Genomic DNA, 19,502 nt, shown 5'->3' with positions numbered 1-19,502 from the left:
ATGGCGACCGCTCGCCTTATAAGGCAAGAGGCTGCCTTTGACTGGTCAAAAGCTCCCGGACCTCCCCTCGCCCCTTATTGGGCAGTGCAGCCTTGTACACGGCTGGCATGGCTGGAGCCGGGGGAGTCCGCCCGGTCCTAACGCGAGTGGCTTATCCCTCCCTCTTCTCTCTCCTTTCTTCCCTCCCTTCTCCCTCCCCCCTCTTTCTTTAACCCAGCTTTGAAACTCAGAGCAACCCAAAGTAAGATGTGTGTTTTTTAAAAAATACGTCGTTGTGAGTAGTTTTAGTATTATTTATTAGCGTGAATACTAGGATGCCATCGCGCTCTTTAGAAAAAAACAACTGGGTTTTGCATTTGAGTGGTGGGGCAGGCAGCGATACAGTCCTAATAGCGGGCATCGGGAAGCCAGAGGTCTTGCAAGGATGCTGGACGGGTCTTTGTGAGAGAGCAGTTTCTGAACTCTTTGCCAGGAGACCCTTTGGCTCCATCGTCTTTGGACAGAGTGGGGGCAAGCCCTGCCCTCTTTGGACTACTAATGCGGAGGATATTTGGGGCGGGGTAGGGGTCGATAGAGAGAATGGCTTTTCTTACGGGGCGGCGAAAGGTTATTACAGCTGAGAAGCAGTGGATGGGAGAAATTGAGTGTTTGGTCTTAAGGAGGGGATCAAAAACCACTCCTTTAGACCGGAAGATCTGGGCTGCTGCTTTGACACTGATAGACGTAAACAGTGCCCAGTTCGGATTAAAGTTCTACAGGTAGGTGGGTTTAACTTTTAATGGCTCAGCAACCACTAGCTAGTTTTAAAAAAGAGAGAATTTCCCCACCCCTTAAAACCTCTCTAATCTTCTCCAATGAGATCTCCCAGCCATACTGTCATTGGATCTTGATATGTATGTAAGTGCTACAGAGAGAAAGTGGGAGACGTAAAATTCAGTTTCTCAAATTAAAATAAGTTCTGTTTCTAGATTTAGAAGTCCCATTCTCATTCCATTCACTCTTAGTCCCCTGTCAGAGATGCAGATATACAGATTTTCACAGCCTCTGAAGGAATCTTTGAAGAGTGGGTGTCTGACACATACATTAGATAGACATCTATCAATGTATGGGGACACAGAGAGAGACAGAGAGAGGGGGAGAGACATCAGAAGATAAAGTACCCGACAAGAGAAGCATACATACGCTTCATTGTTACTTGAAGTTTCTAGCATTCCAAAGAACCTCGCGCACGGAGATCCAAACAGAACTGGGGAAGTATTCGCTCACACAAACACACACACACACACACGACGTCTGTATACCTTCACAACTGGGAACTCATGTAACCCAGATGCTTTCTGAAGAGCGACGATAGCACATGGGGATGGGTTTCATCAAATACAGAGGAGAAATACACACACGTAGACGTTTACTGTCTTTAAGTATGTTGGAATTGGAAGATCTAGAAGTCCTTTCCGGCCCTTTCACCCCGCTTAAGATATACATATTTCCTTTATGTTAACAGAAAGGAGGGGAAAGAGTTCTTTCTTTCTTTCTTTCTTTCTTTCTTTCTTTCTTTCTTTCTTTCTTTCTTTCTTTCTTTCAAAGAAAAGACAAGCAAGTATTTCGTAGTACATTTCAGCCCTGCTGCACGGTTTGATCCTCTAGTTTGCAATGAGTTTTGCAATTCACGCCCTAGTGCATGTAAAGAGGGGAAAGGTGTTTAAAGATCTTCCTTGCTCTCTGGGAGACGGCTGGACGATCTGTTCAGAGCACAGCAGTTCTCATGAAATGCGTTTGCAGAGAGAGAGAGAGAGAGAATGAGAAAATGACCAGCTAGAAATATAGTGCCGATGCGGTGCAAGGCGGAGAGTCCAAATTCGAAGGCATTTGTTATTCGAATCAACACTTCGGTACTACCTGGACACTGTCCACCCCCCCGTGTTGCCATATACACCCCCTTTTTTCTGGTGTAGACATAAATGCCTGTCGCTAATTCACAGGTGCTCCGAAGAGCGGAAAGTTGTAACCTGAGCGGGGCTTATGGCGGCCCTGTGGAGAAGTCTTAACCGTATTATCTGTTTCATATGGTCAATTTCAAAGCGATCGGCGGAATGTTCTATTGATCAAGACTTTGCCCCTAGTAAACAGTCGAAGATGCCCTCTGTGATGGAGAAGGGAAGGAAGCCATCGGCCGCTAGGAAAGCCGAGAATGGTCATACACACAAGTACACCTTCCAAACACAGCACATCTAATACACAATTCAGAGGAAGGCTGAATTGTTTTCGGGATATATAGGAAGAGGGTTGACTCGGCCATGCTGGTAGCAGGTAGCGTAAGCAAAACAACCCTTTTCGCCTTTTAAATCTTATTCAAAGACGATCCACTAAGGAACAAATCTCCAGCAAGGAACCTGTTCACACCTTTCCGCCCAACACAAAGACCACCGAAGAAAGACCAGCTCCCTTGATAACCAGCAGTCCCCCCACCCTTAAAAAAAGGCCAGGGAGAATTATTAAGTTTGTGTATTAATAGTTTTTTAAATTACCATTAAAGAAGAAAGCAACTATTATGGCAATAAACGCTGAAGCAGATCCCCCCCCCCTCCAGCCACTATGCGAAATGTCCCGATCTTCCAACTAATAACAATAGCATGTATAGGGGGGAAGCATTTTAATATTAACAGCGGATACGGTGCCTGTGTGTATACACACACACGAGAGACAGAGAAAGGAGAGAGAGTATGAGATCCCTTGGAGAAAACGATTGTCACCTCACTTCATCAATACCTGTCATTTAAAAAGGAACCTTATTTATTGCTTTTTAAACCGGGGTTTATTGTGCAACTTTGGGGAATAAGGTCCTTTTGGAAAAAAAAAATCCGGAAAACAAATCTCCTTGCCTTGTAATGGCAGGTGAAAGAGATTTTAGCTGCTGAACAGCAAAAAATGAAATCATGGAAGAAGAATCTTGTAAACTTAATTTTTTAACAAGGAGAAAATTGCTTATGAAAAGGTCCTTATTCCCTCCTCTACCCACCCACAAATACGGCTTATTTATTGATTGATTTGCTCTCCAAAAGAGATTGGGAGGCGGAGGGGGTGTCTTTCAAATCCTCCGTTTTTCTTTGAAGTCAAGTTTGGACCCAGTGAAGTCAAGTCCGTGGGGTGGGGTGTCTTCGGGTTCGGTCGAAGAAGAGACTCAATGAATCACCCCCCCCCCACCCCCGGGTTATTTCCCCCTTCTCTCCCTCCCCCCTCCGTCCCAAGAGCTCTGAATGGGAAGAAAGCGCCCGTTCATTGTACGACTCTGAACTTTCAAGTCAATGTAATTTTTAACCACTGGCTTGTGGTACTTTGAAAATCACCAGGGGCTGTCAGAGACGGACCCTCTGAAAAATTTACAGTGCTAAATTAGAACATATGCTAGGAGAGAGAGAGAGAGAGAGAGAGGGAGGGGAGGGGAGGGGAGGGGAGGGGAGGGGGGAAGCGCTGGGGGGGGGGGAGAACCGGCTTGAAGACGCCAGAAGTACAGTATCCGTCTGCCCCCTAGCGTAAGTCTTTCACCAGCCTCGACAATTCTACTTTCAAAGAATCTCAGCTCTTAAAGGGAAAGGGACGTGGGGGCACACGTAGGCAAGGCGAGGGAGAGAGGGAAAGGGGGAGACCCCCAGCCGACAAACTTCTGTACCTTTTAAATGTGATTAATTCGTACGGATTGCCAATTAAGGAGACCAGTTTAGCGCAGGGCTTTGCAAACCACTGGTGCCAGCTTCGGAAAATGTGTCCCCCCCTTTTTTTAAGGGGAAGGGGGGAGACGAGGTGGGTTGGGGGGGAATTCCCCCCTCTTCCTTCCGAGGAAGAAGCGTGAGGGTGCCCCCCCCCCGGCTCCTTCAAGCGGATTTTTAAAACTGGCACCCGCGTGATGACTATTCATTTTTTCCCTTCCACAATTAAAAGCGACAGAACTTTGCGCCGAGGAGCTGGATTGACAGCAGATCGCCCCCCCCCCCCGCAATGGTGAGTACCCTTACTTTTCCATCAATCAGAAATTCGGGGGGGGGAGGAATAAGGGGGGCACCAGACGCGAAAGTCAGGCTGTTTCCGCAAAAAAAAATTAATGAATTAAATAAATAAAGCCCGCACGTGGCTAAGAATCCCGGGAGTTTCATTGTATCCTTTGCTTTAGACCGTCCTTTCCCCGCTCCAGCCATCCCCCCTTGCCCCAAGTCCCTGCTTTTACCCCAATCGACCTTGCCATTGATTCCGACTCAAAGATATTATGGTAAAAATAAAAATTGAACCAGACTGCGAAACGATGCTGTTCGAACAACTCTAGCGGGCTTTAAACACCCACTTTCTCCCAATCCTGAGTTGATGTAAAGTCCACCCGGCGGCTTCCCCCACCCCCACCCCTCGCCCACCCTACATAACCTTGGAAAGCAGGGGGTTTAGCCCCCACCCGCCCCCCGATCCGCAAACGCAAGGACTTCGGAAGTGAAGTTTCGCTGAAATTCATTGCAGGGACTCCCTTCCAAGTTAGTGCGTTCGGGACTTCGTCGTTTTCTTTTAATAAAGAATGAGGGAGAGGGAGTCAGAAAGAGTGAGTGAGAGAGAGAGACACCCGCACAATCACAAACCGCATCGCAAGGAAGAGAGAGAGAGAGAGAGAGAGAGAGAGAGAGAGAGAGAGAGAGAGAGAGAGAGAGAGAGAGAGAGAGAAGGCGTGTGTGAGAGAGAAAGAAATTAAAAACGAGCATTAAACATACCCAAAGCATATTTGCCTTGCTCAAGATCCCAAATCGCTTGCATCTTCTTCTTTAGTTAGGCAGCCGATAGGCAAGGAGCATGTAATATTTCTTTTTCTGTCTGTCTTTTTTTTGTTTTGGCTAAAGGTACCCCCCCTTAGGCAATGAAAACGTATTTTCCTGGTGTTTATCTAAGCGATTGTGCAAACTGATTTGAGAGAGAGAGAGAGGGAGAGGAGGTTACCTCTTGTGGGGGGGGGGAGTTGAGGAGAGAGAGGGGGGAGGATAAGATCTCTCTCAATCTAGAATGAAATGTGTCTTATTTGCATTAAGCCTTGGAGGGGGATCCCCCCAAAATAATGGTGATTTTAGAAAATCCTATATATGCACAATCTAAGTTTAAAATGGGGTGGTGGGGGGGGGAGTTTTTCTCCACAACAGTGGAGGAATGCACGCCTCGCCTTTAAGGAAAGAGGGGAGGAAAGAGCCCCCACCCAAATGTTAAGGTACCAGATGCCTCTTTTCTGCCTGTCTTCTCGTTCCTTAGAAGGAAGATCGCTTCGTTACACCTTGTTTGGGGCTGGAAAGAGGAGAGTTTGGAAACACTCACACGATCTCCCCTCCCCGACTGGGAAGGGGGGGGGAGGAGATCGCTCCTCAAATTAATGCAAGCGCACAACAGAGACTATCCAAGCAGAAAGAAATAAGACAAAAATCCTATTTTTTTCGGACAGTAAAAGAAAAGGGGGGAATCAAAGGATGGGGTGCAGTTGGGAGAGGGGGGGATAGTTTGTTCGTGGAGAGAAAGGCCCAAAGGAGAACAAGCTGAGCCACGGTCCAGATTTTTCTAACTGCCCCTGTTCATATTTATTTATTTCCCTCTCCACTACAGGACACTCCCCAATCACTTTCAAAGTGACCCCCACCCCATATTTCTGGTCCTTCATATGAGTTTAGTGGTGGCTGTTAATTTCAATCAGACCTGATCAATAATGACAAAACTGCCTTCCCTTTTCCAACACTATTTCGGGGGTTTTGCGGGAGGCATTTCGAGGGGTCGACCCCCTAAATGGTTTGTTTCCTTGGAAACCTGTTTCTCCTGCCCTCCACAGAATGGGTCCTTATACTGCGCCAACTGGGACTGGAGTAAGAATATGATGGAAAGAAATCAATTATTTTCTTTATTTTTTTTAATTTACCATTGGCAACCCATTTTGTCAGCTTTTTCTGGGTTTTTAAAGAATTTATTTTTAAAGATTTTTTTTTAAAAAAATAACTCTGGGGTGGGGGGAATAGAGTGAACCTCTCGAGGAGCCTGGGAAATGTGTAGTGGCAAGAAATGTTACAGGTGATAAAAAAGGTTCCTACTCGCCCCCCCCCTCCCCTAAAATGTCTTTTGCAAGGTTTCCTTTCCTCGCCTTAAAAGAAGGAATTAACTCCATCACTTTTGGAACGTTAATTGCATGTTTACAGGGACTAATGAAATTTACCAAGGGGTTCGGCCCACCTCGAAGAATGCTGAAAAACTAGAAAGGCAGGTCTAATGACTTCTCATAGGCAGGGCTATCTGGGGAGGGGAACAAGACATCGTATTGATCAGGCCAGGCGAGAGAAAGAGGATAAGTTCTTGGCCCTGGCCTTCTCAGCCCTGAGTCCTTTGGCCTGGCGAAGTCCCCATTCTTGGGCACGTCGAAGAAGACTGAGATGCATCTTATGGACTGAATTTTAAGTGGGGAAGTCTGGCTTCACGTTGCAGCCCCGTGCCCCCCTCCCCCCCCCCAAGGAATCAATATTCCTGAAGAGTTCAGACCAGATACAGACCAGATACTCACCGTAGACGACTGGGACAACCTCTCTTAAGATTAATATAAATTTCCTTACTGTCGCTCACATGTTTTCCTTGTAAGGGATAAGTTTGGGGGTGGAGGGGGGGGGGAGAATTAAATCAACTCTGTATTGGCCACACTTTTTAAAAAACGGAATCCAGTAGAGACATTTGGCAAAACTCTTTACCCAGTAAGATGGAGAACTGTTAATACCTCGTGCACCCAACCTCTTTGCTTTCCCTCTTGGGAGAAAGAAAAGCTCTCGAGTGGGAAGGGTGGATTTGCGGGGAGGGCTGGGGGATTCGACCAGTTACAAATGGTTTCAGTCTCCAACCCCTGTTTACCTCCCTCCCCTCGGCCCGCTTTCCAAAGTTTGACTGAAGTTATGAGGATAGCCGAGGCTTTCCTCTGAAGGGGTCAGAGGTGAGGGCTATTTTAACCCTAAGAGCTTGCCGTTGGAAAGGCACCGAATGCGTCGGGCTGCCTCTTCCTCGGAGCGCAGCGGCTGCCTTGCACAGAAACAGCGCAGAACAACGCACTGCCCGATTATGGATATACCCGCATACAAATACTCGCACTTTAAAAAGCGAAAGATTAACCTCCAAGCAAGCCATATCAAGGAAGATTGGGACTTCGATTCTCCTCCTCTCCTCTTGCCGTTATTCCAAGGAGCTGGGGGCTTTGTCTTGGGAGGGCTAGGAGAAGGGGGGGGGGATGTTTGAATGGTGTGAAAGGGACGGAGAAGGTCCGGGCAATCGATTTTCCTTGTCCTCGCTAGCTTTGCGGATCAGCGCCTTTCAATGAAGGCATAGGTGTTCTTTCAACCAAAAGCTTGTGCTACATTTTCTGCCTGTATTCCTGCTAAATACAATAAATGCAGGGCAGATTCCTCTCTCTCTCTCTCTCTCTCTCTCTCTCTCTCACACACACACACACACACACACACACACACACACACACACACACACACACACACACACCTTCCCCCTCCCCCTCCCCCCCATTCCCTGGGCAGAAAGCCCTCTAATTAAATTGTTTGATAGGGGCAGTCAAGACAGGCCAATTTAGTATAAAGAAATATTCTACGGATAAGCTTCCCTTCAAGAATGGGGAAGATGTCCTTTCGCCAGCGGATCACTTCAGCCAAGCAGGATGGCTTATTTCCCCCCCCCCCGCCCTTCCCGGCTTTTCCTATTCCTATTTCACCTAGCTGGAAGAGAGGGGTTTGGATTTAAACACACACGCACCCCCCTCCCTCATAAAACCACAGAGCCAAATTCCAAAGACACCTGTCAGTTTATTCAGCTTGTAGATGGAGCCAAAAAAAATTAAAAAGATTAAAAAGGCCTTTTTTAAGAACATCGAGGACGAGAGAGAGTCGCCTATTTTGTCTGGGACCCTGTGTTCTTCCCCAAGACACAAAGAGATACGCGTTCACACGACATCTTTCTCGGGAAAGACCTCATTTGCATGGCAATGAACTTCTTTAGAACTGCAGGCTGGAGAAAAGATCTGCAGGCACCTATACATTTATTTATGTTTGTTTTTACACGTGCAACTCCTTATGCTCTTCCAGACGCACATCTGTCAATTGGGAATCTCTCAGTACAAGAGAGACAGACGAATATGGCAGTCTGTACCGGCCTAGACAAGAATAATAAGCCCCCGTGTGTAAGGATGAGACATACCGGCACGATCCTGCCAACGTGAATGCATTTTAAGAATGCAAGTTTGGGTATGTTTCTTTGGGAATAAACGCCATTGCGCTTACTTCCGAGTAAGCACGCATGAGATCAGGATGCGGGACAGATATATCGATCTTTCTTTCTCACGAGAGATGGAACTTAGGGTAGGTGATACAGACGCCAGGCTTGGGTTCACACGAACCTTTGGGGTGCTTCTGAGAATGAAGAGACGACTCTTCCAGGTGTTCATGCCAACGTGCACAACTTCTGTACACAGACTGGCTTAAACCGTAGCTGCCACTTATGTACAAGACAGAACTTCCCCCTTTGCCCCCTGTTCCATCCTTGTAATAAATGCAGGTACTCCAGCGCTTTTCAAAAAGTGTGTGTGTGTGGGGGGGGGGAGAAGATTGGGGTCGATCTCCTTATAAGAAGTAATGTCGAATCGGGGCCAGATGTGAGTGTGTGTGTGAGAGAGAGAAATAGAGAAAATTAGAAGGAAGGAAGGAAGGAAGAAGGAAGGAAGACCTATGTGTATAAAGACGTGTGTGTTCTTGATGGCCATTTATAATGCTGCAATAAGCACACGAGCATCCCCGCGCCTGTTGTGCGCCACTCTCTTTCCCCCACCCAGGGCTAGAAAGTGTCGCGTCTGATGTCAAGACCTCAGTGTGCGAATAAGCGCCCATTGCAACTGGGAACTTTTGGCTGCGGAGAAAGGGCGAAAAAGGGACGCCAGGTCCGCCCCATACCTAGCTCTCTCCTGTCCCTTACTGGGAGTGCAGAACCGGCTGAAAGTCATCCACGCCAGGATTGTAGCAGGCAGGAATCGGTGCGAGCCGGCCCAGTCACCTTGGGAGGGGGGTTACTGCGGTGTCAGCCCCTCGTGTCTCCAGCTGCAGGCTCTTTCTTGTTTGTTTGTGTGTTTGTTTGCTTGTTTCTGGGAAGGGCAGGCTCCTCTCGCCCCCACCCCAGCCATCGCGCACGGAGCCCCCCCCCTCCAAGAGACGCGTGGTTTGCGGCAGCTGGCTTCCCGAAACACCTGGCGCAGGTTTCACCGGGGAGGGGGAGAACCCCGTTAACTATAGAAAGGACCCGCTCGTAGGGACGGGGGATAGCTGAGGAAGTCAAGGGACTCGCTTGGAGGAGAGGGTCCTGCCTGGTGTGGGACTCGAGTTTCTCCCCAGCCTCGGCGCGATTTCATAAGCACCCAGGAGCAGACAGCTGGCAGAATTTCACGTCCAAAGTCAAGCAGGGGAGAGGGCAATGCTTGTCACGTGTAAAACGGACGGAAGCACCGTTCACGTGTACACCTGTGAGAGCCTGTGCGAGAGAGAGCCTCTTGCCCGTTTTTTTCCGCGTCTTATTTTGGCCAGGCTTCCGGCGCGCTCTTCTCCTGCGCCTCCGTCGATCTTTCCGCGAAGTAAATCCGGCGGAGTTCCGCGGGGCTTACTCCCGAGGAGATCTGACCGGGATCGGCCTACAGACCCCCCCCCCCCCCCGCCCGGTCAGAGTAAAGTGAAGGCCGTAGCCGGCCGTCTCCCTACTCCTCGGACAACGGCGCCCTCTCCTCCTCTTCACTTCGGGGCTGGATCGATCGATCCAAAGGAGACGCCGGAGAGATCACCAAGCTAAATATTTACCGATCACACACAAATAGCCGGGTTACTCGAACGATTTTTTTTTTTTACTGCGTAGATGGGGGGGAAAGAGGGAGGGGGCGAGGCGAAATCATTTTATTAGTGTGTCTAAAGCAAAGAGCGCATTGCAGGCAGGAGTATTTTAAGATGTGTCTTCAGTGGGATGAAAAGAGTTAGCGAAATCGATACGGAGTGATTAGGAACTCCCGGAGTGTCGCCAGAGAGGGAGAGAGGGAGGCTGTGAATTTCTTACATTTGGTAATCCCAGCTTCGGGGAGGGGGGCCAGGGGGAATGTGGAAGCCACCGACGGAGGTTTCTCTGCGCCGAGAACCGGCTCCCTTCCTCTGCCAGAACCCGGAGCGAAAGTCCAAGCGCCTTGCCCGCTCCGCATTCCCCCAGTATCTAAAGGGATTCTCGACTCAGCCTAGGCAAAGCCAGAGATCCATTATAGACCCGCAGCGGTTGTCGATGACACTTTCCCTAAAGCAAACCTGGGGATTTAATTCCCTTCTCTTGTTCTTGGAATTGCAAAGGGGCTTTTAAGCAAGTGGAAGGAGGGAAGCGAAGGGAGATTTGGGGGGGGGGCGGTATGCACACCAGAAACGCTGATGGGCTCCTTAAGGTCTAGCGACGACAGCCAAACTTTCCGGGACCCCACGTTAATTTGGGGCAAGGGGACATCTCGAAAGCCTCTCCCCTCCCTACTTAACCCGGTTCCTTCCTCCATCTCAAGGCAGTATAGCGATTTAGATAGATGGGGGGGGGGCTAAAACACTGATTTGGGGTACTTAAGCAGGTGGTCGGGAGGCGCTTTGAAAGTCAACTTCTCTACCCTTTGGACAGTTATGGATAAGATGGTTAGGATGAGCGGGGAGGTCCTACAGGCGGTTTGAAGAGGGCAGTTGGGTCTCCTTGGCCACTCCGGAGCGTCTTCCTTTCGGCCGAAGGACAGGGAGAAGGGAAGGGGCTCCTACCTCGACACCTAAATTCAAGTATAGATTAAAAAAAATTAGGAGGAAAGAAACCCAAGCGGGGAAGATCAGGCGCCATGAGCTCAGCGTAGCATCTTTGGGTACTTCTCTGCGCCTCGAAAGCATACATTAAAAGTCAGCGATATTCTTGGCGTCTTCGCCCACCGTTGCTTGCTGGCGGCGAGACAGACTGGGAGAGCAGTTTGTAGCAAAGTTTCCCCCAAAGCGGGACACCAGCCCAGAACGACCCCCCCCACTCCCCCCCCAATAAACTTTGGACTTGAGAAACGACCGATCCGCACTGCAACTGGCTACGAAAATTCGAGGGGGAGAGAGAGTACCTATTTATTTGCACCACCACCAGCGAAATTGGGGTCCCCCCTTCAATAATGGACCCCCTTTCCACTTGCGCGGGGAGAAGAGAGGGGCTTCTCTTTGCCTGCTAGCTGAATTTTGGCGAGGAGAAGCCCCAGGGTAAAATTTAAAACCAGGATTAATTCTTTAATGGGTCCCCCTGGATGGATCCGGCCAATATGTTTAGGTGGAAGGCAAAATGTGTGTGTTTGGACGGTGGGGGATGGTGGTAAGGTATATAGCTCTCCCCCCCTATGATCTTAAAACCTCTTTGCCTAATTCCTTAGATTGAAGATAGGAAGATTTTGACCCTTAAGGTCGCAAGGAGCTAGGTTTCATTAACTCTTAAGGCCCCGGCACAGAACCGAGGTTAACGACACTCATTGGCACCGGGGGTGGGGAAAGAGGAGGTGTGAATACTAGGGCAAGAATAAATCTATTTTTAAGGAGAGGGAAGAGGGGAATGCTTGCGGAGGGGAAATGGGGTATCTTTCCCCGTTTGCTTCCCAAGGTCTAGTTCTAATGGGAGAGGAACTGTTTTGTGAATGTACAGCAAAACTCGATAGCAGGAGGGGACGCGTGTTTACTCGGAAGAAAGCCTCGTTAGGATCAGGGGCCTTGCTCCCACATAAGGGTGCGAGGGATAGCAGGCTTAATCAACTGAAAATAGCCATTAACAGACTTTGTCACTCAAATAGTTTTTTTTTTAAAATGTGGGTTTTAGTTTTAGCCTTAAAAGGGGGGAAGAAGTGCTAATGGCGTCCGTGTGACTCCGTTGAAGCCTGTCTCTTGTTTCATCTAGCAGATTAAGGGGGATCCGGGCCTTCCGTAATAAATGCCCAGCTGACACAGAAGGGAGAAAATCTCTTTATTCAAGGGACTAAACCGTACCTATTTGGAGAGCATGTAATTTATCCCTGTTTATTGGAATCAATTAATTCATTGATGAGTCAGGCGAAATAAAATGGCAGTTCATAGATCAACCCCCAACCCTTTTATAAAGCTGTAGGAGGATATGACCAGCTTCGATATCTAAATATATGTAGGGGTCTCTCCACATTTCAAAGGTCTTTCATCTGACAGGAACAACTAGGTTTCTAGATGCTAGATTACTCAATACTTTGAAGGTGTCGAGATTCACACATACAAGAGAGCTGAAAAAAAATGTGAAGGAACTGTCAAACTGTTGTCAGACTTTTAGAATAATTTTCTTCTTCTACTCTTCCCATAAATTCTTTTCTTTCGTATCATTCCATTAAAAGACATATTCGAAACAACCAGGTTCTTGTCCGTGTGCATGCATGTACACACACATGCACGCATGCACACAATTCTCCCCAAATACTTTCATCTACATACTTAAATAGTTCATTTGTCACCTGAAAAGAATCCACAAAGAGAGGCCACTTTGGAAAGAAATGACAATGAATCCAACAAGAGTGACCTCTAATTAAGAAAAAAACAATATCCACAATCTTTTCAGGAATATAACAAGGATTAAATCATTACAGTCACTTCAAATGCTTCCAACAACATGCTTTCAGAAGCGAAGTTGCCCCACAGTTTAAAATCCAACATGGAAAAAACTTTGGATTTTTTTTTGTCATGTTGTTGAAAGTAAAATTGCTTTGGATGTTTCTATGTGCACCAACCTGCCATGCTGATGTTTAACATATAGCAACCCTGATTAATTCAAAGTGGCATTTTACTGGGTTTTTTGAAGCCTAGGTAAAGCTTTAGCTAAACAAAGAGTCCGCATTTGGATTGCAGGTCAAACCTGCATTGGTCCACGAGCAGATAAACACAGATAAAATCACCATATAAATTTAGTTGATAGCTATTTTTTAAATTATACAGCCTCTTGCCAACCCTCATGGCCTGTTCATTTTGCCTTCAAAACTCTGCTATTTCTTTGCAAATATTTTAGGTGCCTCTTAGACATTTCCTCAACTAAATTAAGACGAGTTGTTCTAAAAAAATCATCCAGTTCTGTCTGCCATAAAAGTTTTTATAGGATAGCTCTCCCACTCAGATTTCAATTATACTAGCTTGAGTATCAGAGAGTAATTCTGTGTTTTTAAAAATAAAGAAATAAATAGATCACCCTTATCCCCAAATGATCTTGCCTGTTTGACTGAGGTAAATTGGATGGTGATCGTATCGCAATGGAGAGTTAAAGCTAAACTCAGTAACATTAAACCACAAAGTATCAGACGCAGTGAAAAATGACATCTGTGGATCTCTGACAAGCTGGTAGTGAAATACGTTTTCAGTAAAACAAGTTTTAAACACCGGTCATATGGCTGCTTCTTGCAAATTTTGGAGTTCTTATATCTTTTTTCTATGATATAATCTTACAAACACTCCATGTGTTTGTGTATGTGTGTGTAAGTAATATGTGGACAGCTGATCAATTAAAGAATCTAGAGTTGATTAATAATTATCCCCTTTTGTGTGAATTAATGGATTGACCAATGAAACCATTTGTATGTTACTCAAAAGTCAAAAGACAATGGCGAAGGTAGTGTGAAAGGATAGAATCCTGCAGTGTAATAGTAGTTCTATTCAATGTTACGGGAAAGTTGTTTGGAAAAGAAAATAATGGTTGAATTGATTGGAAAAGACAATAATGCTAGGAAAAGTTGAGGGCAGTAAGAAAAGAAGAAGACCTCAAATGAGATGGATTCACTGAATAAAGGAAGACATGGCCTTCAGTTTGCAGGACTTGAGCAAAGCTGTTAGGATGTTTTGAAGGTCATCAATTCATAGGATCAGCATAAGTTGGAAGTAACTTGGCAGCACATCACACACACACACAAGTTGATTGATTTGATGTTTAAACTGATATGCCAACTCAAATACACATATATTCTGGAAAAAAACCCATCAATAAAAACTCTTATGTTTAGCCAAAGCCAACAGTTCATTGTTTTTTACTGTTTTCCAGTTCAAATTTCTAGAGGCTTATCTATGAATTAGGGTACAAACCATTGGGAAGTTCTCTTGCTCAGCCTCCTACTGAAAAAGGCACCACCCACAGGGATTAAACATCAATATCGAATGTTTTTAAAGGTATTCTGGCAAGACATGTTGTGTTTGCAACTATTTCACTTAAAGATTACCCAGTTCTGGTGACCCCCCAGTCAGACCTGTTGTTTTATGATTATTCATATCAAGTTATGTGATATAAAGGCAGAAACTCTCTTTTGAGATGATGAAGCGTGCCCTTTGATTTTTATTTTACGGAAAGGCAATCACTATATTTCATTTAAAGGCAAATTATATTTGGCATGTTTCACATGTCTGAAAAGCTGCAGGTACTTCAAGCTGTGTACATTCTGAATCTTCGTGGCATAATTTAACCCACACATTTAACTTTGAAAGCTCTTGAAATTTGTCAGTTGAAAACATCAGTCTATTTGGCCCGGTGTGGACATTTTTCAAGTCCAAATTTCAGTCTTTCAAATAAGGGAGGAAACTGGCCAGTTCGAGGGCTGAATGCTTTGTTGCTTTGGAAAGAAATACTCGGTAGCCAGAGGCCAAATAGCTGCTTTATTATTATTATTATTACTATTATTATTATTATTATTATTGTTTAATGAGTTCTAAATTGCAGCACAACAAAACTTTTTAAAAAATAAGAGCGCTTGTGGTTTCCTGCCACGCCCCACATTGTGTTTTCTTAATAATAAAACAAGAAGAAACCATACCCCCGACTGAAGGAAAGTAGGGCGAATGTCGAATATGGTTCATATTACGGACCCTTCGACCTCTCTGCTGTTGGTTGCAAGGTGTCAGATGTTTGCCGCGCACTGTATGCGATGCAAAGAAGTCGTCTTTGTATTCAACAAACTTACTCTGCAGTGCTTATCTGAACAGCATGACTCTAGTAACATATGTTCTGCTATGTCCTTCTGTAGAATTGGATACTGATGAAAAAGTCCTGGGTAATACAGCTCTCTTAAGCCACAGCATAAAGGCCTGGCTTGGTCTCTTTCAAACTGGCCCCATCAGCCTGTCTGCCACATTTTTGCAGAGAGTTTGGTGTCATGTCTGCTATTTATTTATTTATTCAGATATTTTTATCCTGCTTTTCTCCCCAACGGGGACTCAAAGGCCGTTTCCACACACGTTGAATAATCCACTTTCAATATGCTTTAGTGAACGTTTGTAACTGATTTTCCATGTGTGGAACAAAAAATCCACTTCTAAAGGATAACTAAAGCGTATTGAAAGTGAATTATTCAATGTGTGTGGAAACGGCCATAGTGTCTTACAGTATCGTTCTCCTCTCTTCAATTTCATCCTCATGACAAGAACTCAGTGAGGTGCATGAGGCTGAGAGAGAGAGAGAGTGAATTGGCCAAGGTTGCCCAGCAAGCTTCCAGGGCAGAGCGGGGTTTCAAAGCTGAGTTTCCGGCTCCTAGCCTGACACTCTGTCCGTTATACCACACCGACTGTCCAAAGCAGGTAGGGCCAACTGGGGGCCCACAGAGGTGAGTGGCAAGGCAATTTTTGGGGTATCCAGATTTGAACAACATAGGAACATTTGCTTGCAGTTTTTCACTCATCAGGAAAAGTAAAAGGTTTGCAAGACATCAAAAGGTTCCATGAGCTTTGATGTTGCTTTGCATTTTTTGATGTTTTATCTTGCATGCGTGCCATCTCTTACAGTCCATAGTTGTAGGTGTAGCTGTGCTTTGGTCCCATAACTAGGTAGCTGTTACCAGGACAGCTCAGAACTATCCCAGGACCCCAGGCAAATGTTTTCTCTTATCCCTTTTTGCTCTAGGGCAGGGGCTGTTACTCAGTGGTAGAACAGCTGCTTTGTACACAGAAGGCCTGAGATACAATCCTCAGTCTCTGCAGAAGATTCCAGGTTCAATCTCTAATTTCTCCAGTTACAGGATCAAGATGTAGGTGATGTAAAATATTGCTGAGAGCCTGGAGAGTGACTACCAGTTAGAGTATACAATAACAACAGTAACGGCAATGACAATGACAATGATAACAATAATGATAACTGTGCTTATATATCACTCATCTAGACAGTTTAGTGCCTTACTCAGAGTGGTGAACAAAGTCAGTGTTATTATTATCCTGACAATACAGCTGGGGAGCTGGGGCTGAGAGAAGCAGCTTACCCAAGGCCACCTGCTGATCTCATGGCAGTACTGGGATTCAAACCAGCAGAGTACTGATTCACAACCCAACTGCTATGCTACAGCAGCTCTGACAGACGCATGACCTCATTTAGTATAAGGCAGCTTCATGTTTTTAATACGCATTTAGCAGTGCCAGATCTAACTCAAATGCTATAGGAGAAAAAAGCCACAGGACTTATTGTTAGAGATGGGCACGAACCAGAAAAAACCCAAACCATGCTGTTCGTGGTTCATCAAATTTCACGAACCACAAACCTACCCTTGGTTCGTGAACCAGTTCGTTTGGTTCATGAAAACACCACATCAGGGTCAGAAAACCACCACTTCCGGGTCAGCAGAAGGTCTGCAGGAAGTCCGTCCCCTGTTGCCTAGGAAATTGATTGATTGGCACCAGGCTGTCTACAGTCACGGACCAATAAACGAACCAAGCGAACCAGCCTAAAGTTCGTGGTGGTTCGTCAGAAATGGGATCTGATGAACCGTGGTTCACAAACCACGAATCGGCCTGGTTTGTGCTTAATTTTGGTCCGTAGTTCGGTTCATGCCCATCTTCACTTACTATTAGCAAGAAGAGGCCAACGTTAGTCAACTCTGTATGTATCATATCTGTTTCCCCCCACCCCATTCCATTTGTCACATTTATAGGACCTCGAAGGAGCTTGAGGAAGTATCCATGTTCTTCCTTCTTTTATCCCAACACCAACCCTATAAGGTAGGCTATGCTGAAGTATGATGACTGGCCCACACTACCCCCGTCCCTCCCCCTCAAGCATGTTACATACCAGTGGTACTCCACCTGCTCTTGGGATTCCCAGGGCACTCTGCCCTCCAGAATGCTGTCCTCTCGATATCTCTGGCAGTTACTGCTCAATGGCAGCATTTGAGTGTGAAGAGACCCCCCCCTCCCGCAACATCCACACCCCATGTTAACAGGGCTTTTTTTGCATCTCTTCTGATGAAAGATTACATTTTTTGTGTGTTTAATCTCTACTCAAAGCAATGGAATGTTACGAGATATGCTTTTTCATGGCTGCGTGTATACAAAAGACCTCACCCATCGGATGATCAAACCACTGAGATTTCAGCTATCTGTAACAGAAGACAAGTCAGTAGAGAAAAATCAGGATTACCAAAGGCAATGATTCAAGATTATAGAGAATTACTGGGGGTGGGGGGGGCGGGGAGTAATGGTTGGAATTAGAAGGAACAAGGTCCGCCCCTCTCCTTTCTCCTTACTCACAGCACTGCTAACTTTTATGATATTTCTTCCTCCCTCCCTCTCTTTTCTACTATCTGCCTTTGTGCCTTCAGGGGCAATGAAAGAAGACTGCCGATTCTAGATTGGTTTTAGAGTTTGCTTTGCTGATGATGGATTACCATGTCAATTTAAACAGCATAGGATTAATTTGTTTCAATGATTTCTCTTTAGGCTGAAAGCCAGATCTTTTCTTTCTCTCTCCCCCCCTTTCTATCTCTATCCTTGCTCTTCAGAATAAGAATAAGGGGAAAAAAATCTCTACCCACTACCCATACCTTTTTGATATCCCCCTTTTAAAGAGAACATAATAGAAATAGACACGTTAGGTGTAGGGTTGCAAGAGAGTCTTAGGTCTGAGCGTTTCCTATCTCATTCGCAAAGGCCGAAGCCTCCTGTCAGTCACATTAAAATGAAATTGGAGCCAACATTTATTCAATAAATACTTCTCTTGTAGGTAATCCAGAGCAGAGTGCTTTTGACACATAAGGACTTAATTTGTCTCGGATAAGAAGTTATTAATATGGTACATTTAAACTTGCCACCTACAATAAGGTCGTTTAGATCTTTTAACGTGATTCGGAGAAAGAGTTTGTGGGTGCTTGAGAGGAAGGCAAAGTTTGCGATGGCATTCTTTGGGGGTGGCGTAGCATAACGTGTAAGAATGAGGCCCAGATCACAAAACTAGTCTGAGCAGCAGTATCAGCTCAGTCTGGGATTCTTTGGCTGGCCTTGGATATAGAATACCATTTTGCAACCTCAGTTTTCCACCTAGGAAATGGGAACAATCATTATCACAGCTCTTGGGAGGATGAGTGAGCCCGTTTTAGATAAAATGAGCCCTTTTTAGAAGAGAATGTTGTTCCTTCTCTACCATCAAACGTAAATGTAGTATTAGTTTAATGTGACCGCCAGCAGTGCAATCTTCTAAATTTATTGAATTCAACAGGTTTTAAAAGGGTATTATTCTGATTAGGGCTGATTCTGCATACGTTGGATAATGCACTTCCAATCCTCTTTATAGATCATGTGGAACGGATTTTTTGTGTGTGGAACAAAAAATCCACCTCAAACGATTGATAAAGTGCATTGCAAGTGCATTATCCAACGTGTGCGGAATCAGATTGTGTTGTAAATCTCCTAGTCTATCATAGAGAGCAATCCTAACCTGGTCTACTCAGGACTCTACTCAACTCTGTTCAGTGGGCTTTACTCCCAGGAATGAGTACTTACAGTGGTACTAGTTTTAGGTGGGTAGCCATGTTGGTCTGCAGTAGAACTGTAGGATTTGAATATCTGAAGAAGGGAGCTCTGACTGTCAAAAGCTCATACCCTGAAAATGTTCTTGATATCGAAGGTGCCACTGGACTCAAATCCTGCTGTTAGGACAGTACTGCTATTGTTCATATTTAGTTAACTTCTGTCTCCTTACAGCAATCAAATTATGACTAAGTAAAGCACAATTCTTTATTTTTAGGTACTTCAAGTATAAGTGTGTTGGGGTGGTTAGAAGTTCAGTAAAGGGGCTGGAAAATTCATAGTATTTATTACAATATTTATATAGTGCTTTCAAGCAGCCGCATACCATTTGTCTTGGTAATATTTCCTGCAATCCTTTACGGTAGGCCAACATGATTAGCCCCATATCGGGTTGAGGATTGTACAAGATTGCCTACTGAATTTATAATAGAGGAAGGATTTGAACCTAGGGTTGCCAGTCTCCAGGTGGCGGCTGGAGATCTCCCAGAATTACAACTGATCTCCAGCCGATAGACATCAGTTCCCCGGAGAAAATGGCTGCTTTCGAGGGTGGAGGCATCATACCCAGCTGAAGCCCCTCCCCACCCTCTCCAGGCTCCGCCCTCAAAATCTCCAGGA

The 19,502-nt window shown here is 45.6% G+C and overlaps 1 long non-coding RNA gene across 2 annotated transcripts in view; it reads left to right on the top strand.

The window, feature by feature from the left end:
* The first annotated feature begins 557 nt into the window (after window positions 1-557).
* The window catches only part of LOC129345290 (uncharacterized), a 46,165-nt gene continuing 27,220 nt past the window's right edge, over window positions 558-19,502 (top strand). Inside the window, exons 1-3 of one of the 2 annotated variants that reach the window (XR_008598493.1) lie at window positions 558-758; window positions 3,940-3,999; window positions 17,015-17,081. This is a non-coding gene — a long non-coding RNA (uncharacterized LOC129345290). The remainder of the gene's footprint in view (window positions 759-3,939; window positions 4,000-17,014; window positions 17,082-19,502) is intronic. The other variant, XR_008598492.1, reaches the window with a different exon arrangement.

This window comes from Eublepharis macularius, chromosome 18, assembly GCF_028583425.1.
Source record: "Eublepharis macularius isolate TG4126 chromosome 18, MPM_Emac_v1.0, whole genome shotgun sequence".
Lineage (NCBI taxonomy): Eukaryota > Metazoa > Chordata > Lepidosauria > Squamata > Eublepharidae > Eublepharis > Eublepharis macularius.
Note: the sequence above shows the minus strand (reverse complement) of the source record. Positions and strands in the feature narration are given on the sequence as shown.